The sequence below is a fragment of the Garra rufa genome, chromosome 2 (genome assembly GCF_049309525.1).
Source record: "Garra rufa chromosome 2, GarRuf1.0, whole genome shotgun sequence".
NCBI classification, from domain to species: Eukaryota; Metazoa; Chordata; class Actinopteri; order Cypriniformes; family Cyprinidae; genus Garra; species Garra rufa.
Window position 1 is genome coordinate 53634726 of NC_133362.1, and position 18833 is coordinate 53653558.

The following is an 18833-nucleotide window of genomic DNA, read 5'->3' on the forward strand; positions in this document are numbered from 1 at the left end:
AACAAATGATACAGAAATTAAGCAAACAAACAAGGTATCAGAGGGAATACAAGAAAGAAGCAACATTAACAATGACTGTTAAAGATATAGAAAATATAACAATACTAATGATAATTAAAGCAGTTGAAGAGAAAGTTGGAATGGGAAAATTGATCGGACTGAGAAGAAAAAATAATTATGATTTTGAAATGACTATGGAAAGTGAGATGGACTGTGATTTGCTGTTGAATGGAATAATGATAAACGGACAAGAATGTGAGATAAGGAAATTGTGTGCAACAGAAAGAATGGTGTCTTTCTTGAGTCTGCCCAGCTATATAGAAGATGAGGAAATCAGTCAAAAACTAATCAATTGGGGTGTAACTCCCATTCTACCACTAAGAAGAAGATATCATCCCGGGACAACGGTGGCAGACGGAACACGATTTTTGAGGGTAAAGTTTCCACAAGAGGTGACGTCTTTACCATACAACACAAGCTTCAGGACTGAAGAAGGAGTGCAGTACTTCAGAGTGATTCACGATAATCAAGTGAAGACATGCAGGATCTGTGTAAGTCCGGAGCATGAAAAAAAGGACTGCCCACAATTCACATGCAGAAATTGTCTTGAGCAGGGGCATTATGCGCGAGACTGTAAAGTCCCGCGGTGCCAAGGCTGCCAAAAGACAATGTTAAGATGCAGATGCGAGATAGAAGACGAGGAAAATGAAGATCCAGGAATGGAAATACAAGAGGTAATGGGAGTTACAACAATTGAGAGGTTAAATGACTCACAAAGGCAGACGCAAGGAGAGGACGAGAAACAAGATGACGAGGAAGAGGAGAACAACAACATAGATGAGAATAAAGAAAAGAAGGAAGATGAAGAACAAGGAATGGAGATGGGAGGAGGAGCGAACAAAGAGGATATAAATTTGATTAAAGAAGGATTTTCTAAGGAACAGGACGATGTGGACACTAATGAACTGGACTACGAAAAAGGACAAGAAAAAGAAAAAGCTGAGGATAAGGGAATAAAGACACTGACTGAGGTAAGAGGAGCAGACAATGGGGGGGAAATTCGTGGAATGGAAAACAAAGGAAAAGAAAGACTGAATAGATGTGTAAAAACAAGAAAAGATGGCTTAGACATTCAACAGGTTCTTAAAAGGCAGAAGATAAGAAGAGAAGAGCAAAAGGAAAGACTGGAGAGGAGGAAAGCTGAAATGGGTGAAGTAAAAAATACTTTTTTGAAAGACAATGAAACGGATTGAATGGTGGTTTTTGGTTTTTCCAATCTTTTCTTTAATGAGCTCTATATCAATTGTATCGCTGAATGCTAGAGGATTATCCAAATGTCAAAAGTTTGAAAGATTAATGTGTCTGACCAAAAAATGTGATGTGCTATGTTTACAAGAAACGAAATGGGAAGATAAAATAAGTGATGAAATTAGAAAATTATGGAACGGAGAAATATATAGTAACTGTGATATGGAAAGGAAGAGAGGGGTAGCTATCTTAATAAGAAAAGGAGTATTTGAAGAAGTAAATATAGATTATAAAGACACAAAGGGAAGAATAATAATTGTTAAATTTGTGTGTAATGGAAAAGAAATGAAAGTGTGTAATATACATGCACCAAATGATGAAAGAGATAAATTTAATTTTTACAGGGATATGAATGAGTTAATAGAAAAACATGACAACATTATGGTGTTAGGGGATTTTAACACTGTAATACAGAGAATTGATGTAGATGATTCAATGGGATTTAGAAGAGATAGAGGGAGGAATGAACTACATAACATAATGGAGAAATATAATATGGTGGATGTGTGGAGAGAGAGGAATGGTATGAAAAGAGAATATTCAAGAAGACAAATTGTTGACAGAGTTCTAAAGCAAAGTAGAATAGACTTATTTTTATGTAAGAAAAAGGAAGCATATTATGTCACTAAGGCGTCTTACAAAAATTATAGTGAGAGTGATCATGATTTTTTATGGATATTGATGAATTTTAATGAGGCTGATAAAGGACCAGGGGTGTGGATATTAAATGCAGAACTTCTAAAAAATGAAATATACAGAATGGAAATAGAAAGTATAATAATTAATAGTGTAAATGAGGAAATGTATGAAATGGAAAAAGGGTTTTGGTGGGACATTCTAAAAAAAAGAATAAAAAAATTCTCAATGGAATATTCAAACAAATGGCAAAAAGTCAAAAAGATGAAAGAAAATAAGATCAAAAAAGAGTGGGATGAAGAAATGAGGAAAGTAAATGAGCATGATGAAAATATTGATAAGATAATAGAATTACAGGAAGAATTAAAGAAAATAGAAGAAGAGAAGTGTAAAGGAGCAATAATAAGAAGTAGGGCGAAAGACATTGTAGAAGGAGAAAGAAGTACGAAATATTTTTATGAATTAGAAAAAACAAGACAGAGAGCAGATATAATAAAAAGTATTAAAACAGAAGATGCGAGGATTGTAGAAGATAAAACAGGAATTTTGGAAGAAGTCAGAGAATTCTATAAGCATTTATTTACCAAAAATGAGATAGTTTTAGAAGATGAGGAATTTGTATTAAGTAAAATACAGGTTAAAGTTAATGAGGGAGACAAAGAAATGTGTGAGAGTGAGATTACGGAATTAGAAATAGGAATTGCAATTGATCAACTGAAAAATGGTAAAAGTCCAGGAATAGATGGATTAACAGCTGAATTTTATAAGGTTTTTAAAGATGTGTTATGTCCAATTTTAAATGAAATATTTATAGATAATTTTAAAAAAGGGAATTTATCGAATAGTATGAAGAAAGGTATGGTGAAAATAATTTACAAGAAAAAAGGTGATAAGAGAGACCTGAAAAACTACAGACCACTAAGCATGTTGAATACAGATTATAAAATATTAGCCAAAATTTTAGCCAATCGATTGAAAATAGTAGTACCAAATATAATTACTACAAATCAAGCATATGCTGTTCTAAAAAGAGATATTACTGATGTCATTAACAATATAAGAGATATGATATGGTACATGAAGGAGGAGAAAGAAACAGGATATATAATAAGTGTGGATTTAGAAAAGGCTTTTGATAGAGTTGAACACAAATACTTGATACATGTGATGGAGAGATTTGGTTTTGGGGAGAATTTTTTAAAATGGATAAAATGTTTATATACAGATATAAGTAGTTGTGTAAAAGTGAATGGTTTTTTAACTAAAGATTTTAAAATAACGAGATCAATCAGACAAGGGTGTCCTATGTCAGCATTATTATACACTTTAGTATCTGAAGCTTTAGGACTGGCAGTAGACCAGGAAAAGAACATAAAAGGAATACGCATAAAAGGAGAAGAATCAGAACAAAAAATATTTCAATATGCAGATGACACGACATTGTTTGTAAAAGATATTAAAAGTATGGATAAAGCAATGGAAGTTTTAGAAAGATATTGTAAAGGAACAGGGGCAAAAGTTAATAAAGAAAAAACTACATACATGAAAATTGGATTACCGAATGATCTGCTGAATAAAATGCAATTTAAGGAAGAAAAGAAGAGTATGAAAATTTTAGGTATAAGGGTTGGAGAAAATGAAAATGAAATAAGAGAAGTGGTATGGGAGGAGGTTTTAAAAGGAATGGAGAAGAGATTAAATTTCTGGAAATTAAGAGGATTATTTTTAAAAGGGAAGGTTTTAGTTATTAATTCTTTGTTTTTATCAAAAATGTGGTATGTATTGGGTTCTGTGAGTTTGCCTATATGGGTGTATAAAAAAATCAAATCTATTGTTTTAAACTTTTTATGGGAGGGGAAACCATCGAAAATTGCTTATGACACTCTAATTGGAAAGGTGGAGGAAGGAGGGTTGGGACTAATAGATCCATTAATAAGAATGAAAAGTATAAGAATAAAAACTGTTAATAAATACTGGAAACATGGGAAATATGCGTGGAAGGGTGTAATGAACTATTTTTTAAATAAATGTGGAAAAATGGGAGATGATGTTTTATGGATGAAGCTAAAAGAAAACATGATGAACGGAATACCAGAGTTTTATAAAGAGGTTGTAAAAGCATGGGGTGATTTTAGAAAGCATGTTGTTTGTACGTCTTTTACCAGGGAAGAGATTTTAAGACAACCATTGTTTTTAAATAATCAAATTAAAAAGGGAAATGATACCATTTTTTATAAAAAATGGTTTTATGCGGGGATAAAGCAAATAAAAGATATTTTGTATGAAGTGATACCTGGTTTTGTACCGGTGCAAGTAATAAGAGACGCAATTGTAGAAAATTATGACAATGAAACTAAAACAGTCTTAGAAAAACAATACAAACAAATGAAAGAAGTAATACCGGAAGAATGGATAAATATTATAGAAGGTACAGAAGAAACAAAAGGTAATGATGGAATGATGATTGATTTTAAAAGTAATGACAAACAGCATGCTTTTAAAGATGGTATTTTAAAGATGTTTTATTCTTGTTTATGTGAAGATGTTTTTATCACACCAAAAGCAGAAGGATATTGGCAAAGATTGTACCCAAGTATGGAAACTAAGAAAATATGGAAAAATCTAAGAGCTTGGTGGAAAAGTCCAATTTTAGAAAACTTTGATTATATTTTAAGACATAATTGTTTATTAAGTGAAATGAGACTGTGTAAATTTGGAATGGCAAGTGATGCAATATGCAAGGTATGTAATAGGGAAGATGAAGGATTGATACATATTTTTTTTAAATGCACAGGGTTAAAATGTTTTATAAAAAAATTAAAAGAAATGACAAGTAAATTGGGAGTAGAACAAAGATGTATTGATGAAGAATGGGAAACAATGTTTTTATTTGGTTCTAAAGGTAATTTTAAGAATGTGTGTTTTTTAAATTTGATATTAACCATTGCTAGATTTGTAATTTGGAGCAGAAGGAATTTTGTCAAACAAAAGAAAACAAAAATACCTGTGTGCAAACTTTTTAAGGTGAAGATGTGTTTTATTTTAAATGTTTTGTTTGATTACTGTAATATGAATGAAGAGAAAGATGTTTTTGTCAAAATTTTTGTAAATGATAACCCATTTATTGAAATGACATGGTTTCGATTTAATGTATTGTTGCCAGAATGTGATTCAGACTGTTTTTAAAATGTATTAACATGTTTTAAATAAATAAATAAATTAAAGAAAAAAAAAAAAAAAAAAAAAAAAAAAAAAAAAAAAAAAAAAAAAAAAAAAAGAGCGCCCGATCTCGTCTGATCTCGGAAGCTAAGCAGCATCGGGCCTGCTTAGTACTTGGATGGGAGACCGCCTGGGAATACCAGGTGCTGTAAGCTTCTGCCTTTTCTTCACTATTTATATAATATGCTGGCTTTTACGGAGGCTGATCTTTAAATGGCCCACTTTTTGGAGCAGTCCTCGCTTACGGCCATACCGCGCTGAGAGCGCCCGATCTCGTCTGATCTCGGAAGCTAAGCAGCGTCGGGCCTGCTTAGTACTTGGATGGGAGACCGCCTGGGAATACCAGGTGCTGTAAGCTTTTGCCTTTTCTTCACTATTTATATAATATGCTGGCTTTTAGAAAGACGTGTTTTACCGCTCTATTTATTACAATCATTTAAATGTATTATAGAGTTTTAAGTGTTTTACATGTTTTTTAGGCCATTTTATTACTCTTAACATTTTAAGTGAGTGTGTGTCTTTAAAAAATGGATGGTTGGCCTGCCATGTGACTAGACACATGACAGGAAGCAGGAAGTACAACTGTATAAGAGAGCAGCATGACAAACAAAGGACAGTCACCAAACTGTTGGATTGAGGAGTTGCTAATTTTAGAGCTCACCTTTCCATTCACCACCTGCAAACTTTGGATTACACTTTCTGTGGATTGTATATACACCGGTGGACACTCACATTGGACTTATCAACACACTGGGATTCTTGGACTGTTTTTAGGGTATGGACAAATGAACTGTATTCTTTTAACAGCGTTTACCTCGTTTTATCGTGTTGTTTTAAAGTCTTTTATGTGAACCTTGTAAATAAACCAAATCTATTTAAACCAATCTTCTTTTATGTCTCATTCTTTTAACCACTAGTCATCTCTCACAGTTAAATCTGACCCCATTTTAGTCTTGTAACTCGGCTGATAAGGCCGATTGTTACACTTGGATGGGAGACCGCCTGGGAATACCAGGTGCTGTAAGCTTTTGCCTTTTCTTCACTATTTATATAATATGCTGGCTTTTAGAAAGACGTGTTTTACCGCTCTATTTATTACAATCATTTAAATGTATTATAGAGTTTTAAGTGTTTTACATGTTTTTTAGGCCATTTTATTACTCTTAACATTTTAAGTGAGTGTGTGTCTTTAAAAAATGGATGGTTGGCCTGCCATGTGACTAGACACATGACAGGAAGCAGGAAGTACAACTGTATAAGAGAGCAGCATGACAAACAAAGGACAGTCACCAAACTGTTGGATTGAGGAGTTGCTAATTTTAGAGCTCACCTTTCCATTCACCACCTGCAAACTTTGGATTACACTTTCTGTGGATTGTATATACACCGTTGGACACTCACATTGGACTTATCAACACACTGGGATTCTTGGACTGTTTTTAGGGTATGGACAAATTAACTGTATTCTTTTAACAGCGTTTACCTCGTTTTATCGTGTTGTTTTAAAGTCTTTTATGTGAACCTTGTAAATAAACCAAATCTATTTAAACCAATCTTCTTTTATGTCTCATTCTTTTAACCACTAGTCATCTCTCACAGTTAAATCTGACCCCATTTTAGTCTTGTAACTCAGCTGATAAGGCCGATTGTTACACTTGGATAGGAGACCGCCTGGGAATACCAGGTGCTGTAAGCTTTTGCCTTTTCTTCACTATTTATATAATATGCTGGCTTTTACGGAGGCTGATCTTTAAATAGCCCACTTTTTGGAGCAGCCCTCGCTTACGGCCATACCGCGCTGAGAGCGCCCGATCTCGTCTGATCTCGGAAGCTAAGCAGCATCGGGACTGCTTAGTACTTGGATGGGAGACCGCCTGGGAATACCAGGTGCTGTAAGCTTCTGCCTTTTCTTCACTATTTATATAATATGCTGGCTTTTACGGAGGCTGATCTTTAAATGGCCCACTTTTTGGAGCAGTCCTCGCTTACGGCCATACCGCGCTGAGAGCGCCCGATCTCGTCTGATCTCGGAAGCTAAGCAGCGTCGGGCCTGCTTAGTACTTGGATGGGAGACCGCCTGGGAATACCAGGTGCTGTAAGCTTTTGCCTTTTCTTCACTATTTATATAATATGCTGGCTTTTAGAAAGACGTGTTTTACCGCTCTATTTATTACAATCATTTAAATGTATTATAGAGTTTTAAGTGTTTTACATGTTTTTTAGGCCATTTTATTACTCTTAACATTTTAAGTGAGTGTGTGTCTTTAAAAAATGGATGGTTGGCCTGCCATGTGACTAGACACATGACAGGAAGCAGGAAGTACAACTGTATAAGAGAGCAGCATGACAAACAAAGGACAGTCACCAAACTGTTGGATTGAGGAGTTGCTAATTTTAGAGCTCACCTTTCCATTCACCACCTGCAAACTTTGGATTACACTTTCTGTGGATTGTATATACACCGGTGGACACTCACATTGGACTTATCAACACACTGGGATTCTTGGACTGTTTTTAGGGTATGGACAAATGAACTGTATTCTTTTAACAGCGTTTACCTCGTTTTATCGTGTTGTTTTAAAGTCTTTTATGTGAACCTTGTAAATAAACCAAATCTATTTAAACCAATCTTCTTTTATGTCTCATTCTTTTAACCACTAGTCATCTCTCACAGTTAAATCTGACCCCATTTTAGTCTTGTAACTCGGCTGATAAGGCCGATTGTTACACTTGGATGGGAGACCGCCTGGGAATACCAGGTGCTGTAAGCTTTTGCCTTTTCTTCACTATTTATATAATATGCTGGCTTTTACGGAGGCTGATCTTTAAATAGCCCACTTTTTGGAGCAGCCCTCGCTTACGGCCATACCGCGCTGAGAGCGCCCGATCTCGTCTGATCTCGGAAGCTAAGCAGCGTCGGGCCTGCTTAGTACTTGGATGGGAGACCGCCCGGGAATACCAGGTGCTGTAAGCTTTTGCCTTTTCTTCACTATTTATATAATATGCTGGCTTTTACGGAGGCTGATCTTTAAATAGCCCACTTTTTGGAGCAGCCCTCGCTTACGGCCATACCGCGCTGAGAGCGCCCGATCTCGTCTGATCTCGGAAGCTAAGCAGCGTCGGGCCTACTTAGTACTTGGATGGGAGACCGCCTGGGAATACCAGGTGCTGTAAGCATTTGCCTTTTCTTCACTATTTATATAATATGCTGGCTTTTAGAAAGACGTGTTTTACCGCTCTATTTATTACAATCATTTAAATGTATTATAGAGTTTTAAGTGTTTTACATGTTTTTTAGGCCATTTTATTACTCTTAACATTTTAAGTGAGTGTGTGTCTTTAAAAAATGGATGGTTGGCCTGCCATGTGACTAGACACATGACAGGAAGCAGGAAGTACAACTGTATAAGAGAGCAGCATGACAAACAAAGGACAGTCACCAAACTGTTGGATTGAGGAGTTGCTAATTTTAGAGCTCACCTTTCCATTCACCACCTGCAAACTTTGGATTACACTTTCTGTGGATTGTATATACACCGGTGGACACTCACATTGGACTTATCAACACACTGGGATTCTTGGACTGTTTTTAGGGTATGGACAAATGAACTGTATTCTTTTAACAGCGTTTACCTCGTTTTATCGTGTTGTTTTAAAGTCTTTTATGTGAACCTTGTAAATAAACCAAATCTATTTAAACCAATCTTCTTTTATGTCTCATTCTTTTAACCACTAGTCATCTCTCACAGTTAAATCTGACCCCATTTTAGTCTTGTAACTCGGCTGATAAGGCCGATTGTTACACTTGGATGGGAGACCGCCTGGGAATACCAGGTGCTGTAAGCTTTTGCCTTTTCTTCACTATTTATATAATATGCTGGCTTTTACGGAGGCTGATCTTTAAATAGCCCACTTTTTGGAGCAGCCCTCGCTTACGGCCATACCGCGCTGAGAGCGCCCGATCTCGTCTGATCTCGGAAGCTAAGCAGCGTCGGGCCTGCTTAGTACTTGGATGGGAGACCGCCTGGGAATACCAGGTGCTGTAAGCTTCTGCCTTTTCTTCACTATTTATATAATATGCTGGCTTTTAGAAAGACGTGTTTTACCGCTCTATTTATTACAATCATTTAAATGTATTATAGAGTTTTAAGTGTTTTACATGTTTTTTAGGCCATTTTATTACTCTTAACATTTTAAGTGAGTGTGTGTCTTTAAAAAATGGATGGTTGGCCTGCCATGTGACTAGACACATGACAGGAAGCAGGAAGTACAACTGTATAAGAGAGCAGCATGACAAACAAAGGACAGTCACCAAACTGTTGGATTGAGGAGTTGCTAATTTTAGAGCTCACCTTTCCATTCACCACCTGCAAACTTTGGATTACACTTTCTGTGGATTGTATATACACCGGTGGACACTCACATTGGACTTATCAACACACTGGGATTCTTGGACTGTTTTTAGGGTATGGACAAATGAACTGTATTCTTTTAACAGCGTTTACCTCGTTTTATCGTGTTGTTTTAAAGTCTTTTATGTGAACCTTGTAAATAAACCAAATCTATTTAAACCAATCTTCTTTTATGTCTCATTCTTTTAACCACTAGTCATCTCTCACAGTTAAATCTGACCCCATTTTAGTCTTGTAACTCGGCTGATAAGGCCGATTGTTACACTTGGATGGGAGACCGCCTGGGAATACCAGGTGCTGTAAGCTTTTGCCTTTTCTTCACTATTTATATAATATTCTGGCTTTTACGGAGGCTGATCTTTAAATAGCCCACTTTTTGGAGCAGCCCTCGCTTACGGCCATACCGCGCTGAGAGCGCCCGATCTCGTCTGATCTCGGAAGCTAAGCAGCGTCGGGCCTACTTAGTACTTGGATGGGAGACCGCCTGGGAATACCAGGTGCTGTAAGCATTTGCCTTTTCTTCACTATTTATATAATATGCTGGCTTTTAGAAAGACGTGTTTTACCGCTCTATTTATTACAATCATTTAAATGTATTATAGAGTTTTAAGTGTTTTACATGTTTTTTAGGCCATTTTATTACTCTTAACATTTTAAGTGAGTGTGTGTCTTTAAAAAATGGATGGTTGGCCTGCCATGTGACTAGACACATGACAGGAAGCAGGAAGTACAACTGTATAAGAGAGCAGCATGACAAACAAAGGACAGTCACCAAACTGTTGGATTGAGGAGTTGCTAATTTTAGAGCTCACCTTTCCATTCACCACCTGCAAACTTTGGATTACACTTTCTGTGGATTGTATATACACCGGTGGACACTCACATTGGACTTATCAACACACTGGGATTCTTGGACTGTTTTTAGGGTATGGACAAATGAACTGTATTCTTTTAACAGCGTTTACCTCGTTTTATCGTGTTGTTTTAAAGTCTTTTATGTGAACCTTGTAAATAAACCAAATCTATTTAAACCAATCTTCTTTTATGTCTCATTCTTTTAACCACTAGTCATCTCTCACAGTTAAATCTGACCCCATTTTAGTCTTGTAACTCGGCTGATAAGGCCGATTGTTACACTTGGATGGGAGACCGCCTGGGAATACCAGGTGCTGTAAGCTTTTGCCTTTTCTTCACTATTTATATAATATGCTGGCTTTTACGGAGGCTGATCTTTAAATGGCCCACTTTTTGGAGCAGCCCTCGCTTACGGCCATACCGCGCTGAGAGCGCCCGATCTCGTCTGATCTCGGAAGCTAAGCAGCGTCGGGCCTGCTTAGTACTTGGATGGGAGACCGCCTGGGAATACCAGGTGCTGTAAGCTTCTGCCTTTTCTTCACTATTTATATAATATGCTGGCTTTTACGGAGGCTGATCTTTAAATGGCCCACTTTTTGGAGCAGCCCTCGCTTACGGCCATACCGCGCTGAGAGCGCCCGATCTCGTCTGATCTCGGAAGCTAAGCAGCGTCGGGCCTGCTTAGTACTTGGATGGGAGACCGCCTGGGAATACCAGGTGCTGTAAGCTTTTGCCTTTTCTTCACTATTTATATAATATGCTGGCTTTTAGAAAGACGTGTTTTACCGCTCTATTTATTACAATCATTTAAATGTATTATAGAGTTTTAAGTGTTTTACATGTTTTTTAGGCCATTTTATTACTCTTAACATTTTAAGTGAGTGTGTGTCTTTAAAAAATGGATGGTTGGCCTGCCATGTGACTAGACACATGACAGGAAGCAGGAAGTACAACTGTATAAGAGAGCAGCATGACAAACAAAGGACAGTCACCAAACTGTTGGATTGAGGAGTTGCTAATTTTAGAGCTCACCTTTCCATTCACCACCTGCAAACTTTGGATTACACTTTCTGTGGATTGTATATACACCGGTGGACACTCACATTGGACTTATCAACACACTGGGATTCTTGGACTGTTTTTAGGGTATGGACAAATGAACTGTATTCTTTTAACAGCGTTTACCTCGTTTTATCGTGTTGTTTTAAAGTCTTTTATGTGAACCTTGTAAATAAACCAAATCTATTTAAACCAATCTTCTTTTATGTCTCATTCTTTTAACCACTAGTCATCTCTCACAGTTAAATCTGACCCCATTTTAGTCTTGTAACTCGGCTGATAAGGCCGATTGTTACACTTGGATGGGAGACCGCCTGGGAATACCAGGTGCTGTAAGCTTTTGCCTTTTCTTCACTATTTATATAATATGCTGGCTTTTACGGAGGCTGATCTTTAAATAGCCCACTTTTTAGGAGCAGCCCTCGCTTACGGCCATACCGCGCTGAGAGCGCCCGATCTCGTCTGATCTCGGAAGCTAAGCAGCGTCGGGCCTGCTTAGTACTTGGATGGGAGACCGCCTGGGAATACCAGGTGCTGTAAGCTTTTGCCTTTTCTTCACTATTTATATAATATGCTGGCTTTTACGGAGGCTGATCTTTAAATGGCCCACTTTTTGGAGCAGCCCTCGCTTACGGCCATACCGCGCTGAGAGCGCCCGATCTCGTCTGATCTCGGAAGCTAAGCAGCGTCGGGCCTGCTTAGTACTTGGATGGGAGACCGCCTGGGAATACCAGGTGCTGTAAGCTTTTGCCTTTTCTTCACTATTTATATAATATGCTGGCTTTTAGAAAGACGTGTTTTACCGCTCTATTTATTACAATCATTTAAATGTATTATAGAGTTTTAAGTGTTTTACATGTTTTTTAGGCCATTTTATTACTCTTAACATTTTAAGTGAGTGTGTGTCTTTAAAAAATGGATGGTTGGCCTGCCATGTGACTAGACACATGACAGGAAGCAGGAAGTACAACTGTATAAGAGAGCAGCATGACAAACAAAGGACAGTCACCAAACTGTTGGATTGAGGAGTTGCTAATTTTAGAGCTCACCTTTCCATTCACCACCTGCAAACTTTGGATTACACTTTCTGTGGATTGTATATACACCGTTGGACACTCACATTGGACTTATCAACACACTGGGATTCTTGGACTGTTTTTAGGGTATGGACAAATTAACTGTATTCTTTTAACAGCATTTACCTCGTTTTATCGTGTTGTTTTAAAGTCTTTTATGTGAACCTTGTAAATAAACCAAATCTATTTAAACCAATCTTCTTTTATGTCTCATTCTTTTAACCACTAGTCATCTCTCACAGTTAAATCTGACCCCATTTTAGTCTTGTAACTCGGCTGATAAGGCCGATTGTTACACTTGGATGGGAGACCGCCTGGGAATACCAGGTGCTGTAAGCTTTTGCCTTTTCTTCACTATTTATATAATATGCTGGCTTTTACGGAGGCTGATCTTTAAATAGCCCACTTTTTGGAGCAGCCCTCGCTTACGGCCATACCGCGCTGAGAGCGCCCGATCTCGTCTGATCTCGGAAGCTAAGCAGCGTCGGGCCTGCTTAGTACTTGGATGGGAGACCGCCTGGGAATACCAGGTGCTGTAAGCTTTTGCCTTTTCTTCACTATTTATATAATATGCTGGCTTTTAGAAAGACGTGTTTTACCGCTCTATTTATTACAATCATTTAAATGTATTATAGAGTTTTAAGTGTTTTACATGTTTTTTAGGCCATTTTATTACTCTTAACATTTTAAGTGAGTGTGTGTCTTTAAAAAATGGATGGTTGGCCTGCCATGTGACTAGACACATGACAGGAAGCAGGAAGTACAACTGTATAAGAGAGCAGCATGACAAACAAAGGACAGTCACCAAACTGTTGGATTGAGGAGTTGCTAATTTTAGAGCTCACCTTTCCATTCACCACCTGCAAACTTTGGATTACACTTTCTGTGGATTGTATATACACCGGTGGACACTCACATTGGACTTATCAACACACTGGGATTCTTGGACTGTTTTTAGGGTATGGACAAATGAACTGTATTCTTTTAACAGCGTTTACCTCGTTTTATCGTGTTGTTTTAAAGTCTTTTATGTGAACCTTGTAAATAAACCAAATCTATTTAAACCAATCTTCTTTTATGTCTCATTCTTTTAACCACTAGTCATCTCTCACAGTTAAATCTGACCCCATTTTAGTCTTGTAACTCGGCTGATAAGGCCGATTGTTACACTTGGATGGGAGACCGCCTGGGAATACCAGGTGCTGTAAGCTTTTGCCTTTTCTTCACTATTTATATAATATGCTGGCTTTTACGGAGGCTGATCTTTAAATAGCCCACTTTTTAGGAGCAGCCCTCGCTTACGGCCATACCGCGCTGAGAGCGCCCGATCTCGTCTGATCTCGGAAGCTAAGCAGCGTCGGGCCTGCTTAGTACTTGGATGGGAGACCGCCTGGGAATACCAGGTGCTGTAAGCTTTTGCCTTTTCTTCACTATTTATATAATATGCTGGCTTTTAGAAAGACGTGTTTTACCGCTCTATTTATTACAATCATTTAAATGTATTATAGAGTTTTAAGTGTTTTACATGTTTTTTAGGCCATTTTATTACTCTTAACATTTTAAGTGAGTGTGTGTCTTTAAAAAATGGATGGTTGGCCTGCCATGTGACTAGACACATGACAGGAAGCAGGAAGTACAACTGTATAAGAGAGCAGCATGACAAACAAAGGACAGTCACCAAACTGTTGGATTGAGGAGTTGCTAATTTTAGAGCTCACCTTTCCATTCACCACCTGCAAACTTTGGATTACACTTTCTGTGGATTGTATATACACCGTTGGACACTCACATTGGACTTATCAACACACTGGGATTCTTGGACTGTTTTTAGGGTATGGACAAATTAACTGTATTCTTTTAACAGCATTTACCTCGTTTTATCGTGTTGTTTTAAAGTCTTTTATGTGAACCTTGTAAATAAACCAAATCTATTTAAACCAATCTTCTTTTATGTCTCATTCTTTTAACCACTAGTCATCTCTCACAGTTAAATCTGACCCCATTTTAGTCTTGTAACTCGGCTGATAAGGCCGATTGTTACACTTGGATGGGAGACCGCCTGGGAATACCAGGTGCTGTAAGCTTCTGCCTTTTCTTCACTATTTATATAATATGCTGGCTTTTACGGAGGCTGATCTTTAAATGGCCCACTTTTTGGAGCAGTCCTCGCTTACGGCCATACCGCGCTGAGAGCGCCCGATCTCGTCTGATCTCGGAAGCTAAGCAGCGTCGGGCCTGCTTAGTACTTGGATGGGAGACCGCCTGGGAATACCAGGTGCTGTAAGCTTTTGCCTTTTCTTCACTATTTATATAATATGCTGGCTTTTAGAAAGACGTGTTTTACCGCTCTATTTATTACAATCATTTAAATGTATTATAGAGTTTTAAGTGTTTTACATGTTTTTTAGGCCATTTTATTACTCTTAACATTTTAAGTGAGTGTGTGTCTTTAAAAAATGGATGGTTGGCCTGCCATGTGACTAGACACATGACAGGAAGCAGGAAGTACAACTGTATAAGAGAGCAGCATGACAAACAAAGGACAGTCACCAAACTGTTGGATTGAGGAGTTGCTAATTTTAGAGCTCACCTTTCCATTCACCACCTGCAAACTTTGGATTACACTTTCTGTGGATTGTATATACACCGGTGGACACTCACATTGGACTTATCAACACACTGGGATTCTTGGACTGTTTTTAGGGTATGGACAAATGAACTGTATTCTTTTAACAGCGTTTACCTCGTTTTATCGTGTTGTTTTAAAGTCTTTTATGTGAACCTTGTAAATAAACCAAATCTATTTAAACCAATCTTCTTTTATGTCTCATTCTTTTAACCACTAGTCATCTCTCACAGTTAAATCTGACCCCATTTTAGTCTTGTAACTCGGCTGATAAGGCCGATTGTTACACTTGGATGGGAGACCGCCTGGGAATACCAGGTGCTGTAAGCTTTTGCCTTTTCTTCACTATTTATATAATATGCTGGCTTTTACGGAGGCTGATCTTTAAATAGCCCACTTTTTGGAGCAGCCCTCGCTTACGGCCATACCGCGCTGAGAGCGCCCGATCTCGTCTGATCTCGGAAGCTAAGCAGCGTCGGGCCTGCTTAGTACTTGGATGGGAGACCGCCTGGGAATACCAGGTGCTGTAAGCTTTTGCCTTTTCTTCACTATTTATATAATATGCTGGCTTTTAGAAAGACGTGTTTTACCGCTCTATTTATTACAATCATTTAAATGTATTATAGAGTTTTAAGTGTTTTACATGTTTTTTAGGCCATTTTATTACTCTTAACATTTTAAGTGAGTGTGTGTCTTTAAAAAATGGATGGTTGGCCTGCCATGTGACTAGACACATGACAGGAAGCAGGAAGTACAACTGTATAAGAGAGCAGCATGACAAACAAAGGACAGTCACCAAACTGTTGGATTGAGGAGTTGCTAATTTTAGAGCTCACCTTTCCATTCACCACCTGCAAACTTTGGATTACACTTTCTGTGGATTGTATATACACCGGTGGACAATCACATTGGACTTATCAACACACTGGGATTCTTGGACTGTTTTTAGGGTATGGACAAATGAACTGTATTCTTTTAACAGCGTTTACCTCGTTTTATCGTGTTGTTTTAAAGTCTTTTATGTGAACCTTGTAAATAAACCAAATCTATTTAAACCAATCTTCTTTTATGTCTCATTCTTTTAACCACTAGTCATCTCTCACAGTTAAATCTGACCCCATTTTAGTCTTGTAACTCGGCTGATAAGGCCGATTGTTACACTTGGATGGGAGACCGCCTGGGAATACCAGGTGCTGTAAGCTTTTGCCTTTTCTTCACTATTTATATAATATGCTGGCTTTTACGGAGGCTGATCTTTAAATAGCCCACTTTTTAGGAGCAGCCCTCGCTTACGGCCATACCGCGCTGAGAGCGCCCGATCTCGTCTGATCTCGGAAGCTAAGCAGCGTCGGGCCTGCTTAGTACTTGGATGGGAGACCGCCTGGGAATACCAGGTGCTGTAAGCTTTTGCCTTTTCTTCACTATTTATATAATATGCTGGCTTTTACGGAGGCTGATCTTTAAATGGCCCACTTTTTGGAGCAGCCCTCGCTTACGGCCATACCGCGCTGAGAGCGCCCGATCTCGTCTGATCTCGGAAGCTAAGCAGCGTCGGGCCTGCTTAGTACTTGGATGGGAGACCGCCTGGGAATACCAGGTGCTGTAAGCTTTTGCCTTTTCTTCACTATTTATATAATATGCTGGCTTTTAGAAAGACGTGTTTTACCGCTCTATTTATTACAATCATTTAAATGTATTATAGAGTTTTAAGTGTTTTACATGTTTTTTAGGCCATTTTATTACTCTTAACATTTTAAGTGAGTGTGTGTCTTTAAAAAATGGATGGTTGGCCTGCCATGTGACTAGACACATGACAGGAAGCAGGAAGTACAACTGTATAAGAGAGCAGCATGACAAACAAAGGACAGTCACCAAACTGTTGGATTGAGGAGTTGCTAATTTTAGAGCTCACCTTTCCATTCACCACCTGCAAACTTTGGATTACACTTTCTGTGGATTGTATATACACCGTTGGACACTCACATTGGACTTATCAACACACTGGGATTCTTGGACTGTTTTTAGGGTATGGACAAATTAACTGTATTCTTTTAACAGCATTTACCTCGTTTTATCGTGTTGTTTTAAAGTCTTTTATGTGAACCTTGTAAATAAACCAAATCTATTTAAACCAATCTTCTTTTATGTCTCATTCTTTTAACCACTAGTCATCTCTCACAGTTAAATCTGACCCCATTTTAGTCTTGTAACTCGGCTGATAAGGCCGATTGTTACACTTGGATGGGAGACCGCCTGGGAATACCAGGTGCTGTAAGCTTTTGCCTTTTCTTCACTATTTATATAATATGCTGGCTTTTACGGAGGCTGATCTTTAAATAGCCCACTTTTTGGAGCAGCCCTCGCTTACGGCCATACCGCGCTGAGAGCGCCCGATCTCGTCTGATCTCGGAAGCTAAGCAGCGTCGGGCCTGCTTAGTACTTGGATGGGAGACCGCCTGGGAATACCAGGTGCTGTAAGCTTTTGCCTTTTCTTCACTATTTATATAATATGCTGGCTTTTAGAAAGACGTGTTTTACCGCTCTATTTATTACAATCATTTAAATGTATTATAGAGTTTTAAGTGTTTTACATGTTTTTTAGGCCATTTTATTACTCTTAACATTTTAAGTGAGTGTGTGTCTTTAAAAAATGGATGGTTGGCCTGCCATGTGACTAGACACATGACAGGAAGCAGGAAGTACAACTGTATAAGAGAGCAGCATGACAAACAAAGGACAGTCACCAAACTGTTGGATTGAGGAGTTGCTAATTTTAGAGCTCACCTTTCCATTCACCACCTGCAAACTTTGGATTACACTTTCTGTGGATTGTATATACACCGGTGGACACTCACATTGGACTTATCAACACACTGGGATTCTTGGACTGTTTTTAGGGTATGGACAAATGAACTGTATTCTTTTAACAGCGTTTACCTCGTTTTATCGTGTTGTTTTAAAGTCTTTTATGTGAACCTTGTAAATAAACCAAATCTATTTAAACCAATCTTCTTTTATGTCTCATTCTTTTAACCACTAGTCATCTCTCACAGTTAAATCTGACCCCATTTTAGTCTTGTAACTCGGCTGATAAGGCCGATTGTTACACTTGGATGGGAGACCGCCTGGGAATACCAGGTGCTGTAAGCTTTTGCCTTTTCTTCACTATTTATATAATATGCTGGCTTTTACGGAGGCTGATCTTTAAATAGCCCACTTTTTAGGAGCAGCCCTCGCTTACGGCCATACCGCGCTGAGAGCGCCCGATCTCGTCTGATCTCGGAAGCTAAGCAGCGTCGGGCCTGCTTAGTACTTGGATGGGAGACCGCCTGGGAATACCAGGTGCTGTAAGCTTTTGCCTTTTCTTCACTATTTATATAATATGCTGGCTTTTAGAAAGACGTGTTTTACCGCTCTATTTATTACAATCATTTAAATGTATTATAGAGTTTTAAGTGTTTTACATGTTTTTTAGGCCATTTTATTACTCTTAACATTTTAAGTGAGTGTGTGTCTTTAAAAAATGGATGGTTGGCCTGCCATGTGACTAGACACATGACAGGAAGCAGGAAGTACAACTGTATAAGAGAGCAGCATGACAAACAAAGGACAGTCACCAAACTGTTGGATTGAGGAGTTGCT

General features: G+C 38.2%; 19 non-coding genes across 19 annotated transcripts; all 19 read left to right on the forward strand.

Annotated features, from left to right (window-relative positions):
• Window positions 1-5402: 5402 nt before the first annotated feature.
• Window positions 5403-5521, forward strand: LOC141327803 (5S ribosomal RNA). The gene has a single exon (XR_012355078.1). It is a non-coding gene; the product is annotated as a 5S ribosomal RNA (ribosomal RNA).
• A 1422-nt stretch (window positions 5522-6943) lies between these two features.
• On the forward strand, window positions 6944-7062 carry LOC141326893 (5S ribosomal RNA). The gene has a single exon (XR_012354238.1). It is a non-coding gene; the product is annotated as a 5S ribosomal RNA (ribosomal RNA).
• An 84-nt stretch (window positions 7063-7146) lies between these two features.
• Window positions 7147-7265, forward strand: LOC141327804 (5S ribosomal RNA). The gene has a single exon (XR_012355079.1). It is a non-coding gene; the product is annotated as a 5S ribosomal RNA (ribosomal RNA).
• Window positions 7266-8018: 753 nt separating this feature from the next.
• Window positions 8019-8137, forward strand: LOC141326652 (5S ribosomal RNA). The gene has a single exon (XR_012354008.1). It is a non-coding gene; the product is annotated as a 5S ribosomal RNA (ribosomal RNA).
• An 84-nt stretch (window positions 8138-8221) lies between these two features.
• Window positions 8222-8340, forward strand: LOC141326809 (5S ribosomal RNA). The gene has a single exon (XR_012354156.1). It is a non-coding gene; the product is annotated as a 5S ribosomal RNA (ribosomal RNA).
• A 753-nt stretch (window positions 8341-9093) lies between these two features.
• Window positions 9094-9212, forward strand: LOC141327805 (5S ribosomal RNA). Its single transcript, XR_012355080.1, has one exon. It is a non-coding gene; the product is annotated as a 5S ribosomal RNA (ribosomal RNA).
• A 753-nt stretch (window positions 9213-9965) lies between these two features.
• LOC141326810 (5S ribosomal RNA) lies at window positions 9966-10084 on the forward strand. The gene has a single exon (XR_012354157.1). It is a non-coding gene; the product is annotated as a 5S ribosomal RNA (ribosomal RNA).
• A 753-nt stretch (window positions 10085-10837) lies between these two features.
• On the forward strand, window positions 10838-10956 carry LOC141327806 (5S ribosomal RNA). Its single transcript, XR_012355081.1, has one exon. It is a non-coding gene; the product is annotated as a 5S ribosomal RNA (ribosomal RNA).
• An 84-nt stretch (window positions 10957-11040) lies between these two features.
• Window positions 11041-11159, forward strand: LOC141327807 (5S ribosomal RNA). The gene has a single exon (XR_012355082.1). It is a non-coding gene; the product is annotated as a 5S ribosomal RNA (ribosomal RNA).
• Window positions 11160-11913: 754 nt separating this feature from the next.
• LOC141327808 (5S ribosomal RNA) lies at window positions 11914-12032 on the forward strand. The gene has a single exon (XR_012355083.1). It is a non-coding gene; the product is annotated as a 5S ribosomal RNA (ribosomal RNA).
• Window positions 12033-12116: 84 nt separating this feature from the next.
• On the forward strand, window positions 12117-12235 carry LOC141327809 (5S ribosomal RNA). Its single transcript, XR_012355084.1, has one exon. It is a non-coding gene; the product is annotated as a 5S ribosomal RNA (ribosomal RNA).
• A 753-nt stretch (window positions 12236-12988) lies between these two features.
• Window positions 12989-13107, forward strand: LOC141327810 (5S ribosomal RNA). The gene has a single exon (XR_012355085.1). It is a non-coding gene; the product is annotated as a 5S ribosomal RNA (ribosomal RNA).
• Window positions 13108-13861: 754 nt separating this feature from the next.
• On the forward strand, window positions 13862-13980 carry LOC141327814 (5S ribosomal RNA). Its single transcript, XR_012355087.1, has one exon. It is a non-coding gene; the product is annotated as a 5S ribosomal RNA (ribosomal RNA).
• Window positions 13981-14733: 753 nt separating this feature from the next.
• On the forward strand, window positions 14734-14852 carry LOC141327815 (5S ribosomal RNA). Its single transcript, XR_012355088.1, has one exon. It is a non-coding gene; the product is annotated as a 5S ribosomal RNA (ribosomal RNA).
• Window positions 14853-15605: 753 nt separating this feature from the next.
• LOC141327816 (5S ribosomal RNA) lies at window positions 15606-15724 on the forward strand. The gene has a single exon (XR_012355089.1). It is a non-coding gene; the product is annotated as a 5S ribosomal RNA (ribosomal RNA).
• A 754-nt stretch (window positions 15725-16478) lies between these two features.
• On the forward strand, window positions 16479-16597 carry LOC141327817 (5S ribosomal RNA). The gene has a single exon (XR_012355090.1). It is a non-coding gene; the product is annotated as a 5S ribosomal RNA (ribosomal RNA).
• An 84-nt stretch (window positions 16598-16681) lies between these two features.
• On the forward strand, window positions 16682-16800 carry LOC141327818 (5S ribosomal RNA). The gene has a single exon (XR_012355091.1). It is a non-coding gene; the product is annotated as a 5S ribosomal RNA (ribosomal RNA).
• Window positions 16801-17553: 753 nt separating this feature from the next.
• Window positions 17554-17672, forward strand: LOC141327819 (5S ribosomal RNA). The gene has a single exon (XR_012355092.1). It is a non-coding gene; the product is annotated as a 5S ribosomal RNA (ribosomal RNA).
• A 754-nt stretch (window positions 17673-18426) lies between these two features.
• LOC141327820 (5S ribosomal RNA) lies at window positions 18427-18545 on the forward strand. Its single transcript, XR_012355093.1, has one exon. It is a non-coding gene; the product is annotated as a 5S ribosomal RNA (ribosomal RNA).
• Window positions 18546-18833: the final 288 nt, after the last annotated feature.